This window comes from Tupaia chinensis, unplaced genomic scaffold, assembly GCF_000334495.1.
Source record: "Tupaia chinensis unplaced genomic scaffold, TupChi_1.0 Scaffold148822_1, whole genome shotgun sequence".
NCBI lineage: Eukaryota > Metazoa > Chordata > Mammalia > Scandentia > Tupaiidae > Tupaia > Tupaia belangeri.
The window spans coordinates 50295-50921 of NW_006208669.1; positions in this window are offsets into that span (position 1 = coordinate 50295).

Below are 627 nucleotides of genomic sequence, written 5' to 3' on the forward strand. Positions count from 1 at the left end.
GAAGAAAATTTCCCGAGTCTAGAGAGGCACTCAAGCATCAAGACCCAAGAAATACAAAGGATCCTAGTTAGAATCAAACCCAGAAGATCTTCCCCAAGGCACATCGTAGCCAGACTATCCAAGACCACAGATAAAGACATGATACTAAAACTGGCAAGAGAGAAACGAGAAGTGACATACAAAGGTCATCCCATCAGGCTAACTCTGGACCTCTCAATGGAAACAATGCAAGCAAGGAAAGAATGGGAAGATGTATTGAAAGTGCTAAGAGAGAAACAATTTCAACCAAGATTATTGTATCTTGCAAGATTATCCTTCATATGGGAAAAAAAGATTAAAATCTTCTCAGACAAACAAGACCTGAAAGCATTTGCCAGCACCAGATTTTCAAGAAACCCTGAAGAAAGTACTGTTCCAGGAAAATTAAAGAGCTAACAGACAGAAACAAAGGAATAAAAGGCTGCTGTGAGACAATGGCCACCTTAAATGTCGGGACAGGTTCAGTTACATTGATAATAACATTGAATGTGAACGGATTAAATTCCCCCATCAAGAGACACAGACTGGCCAAATTGATAAAAAAAACAGAGACCCTCTATCTGTTGCCTACAGGAAACCCACCTCATC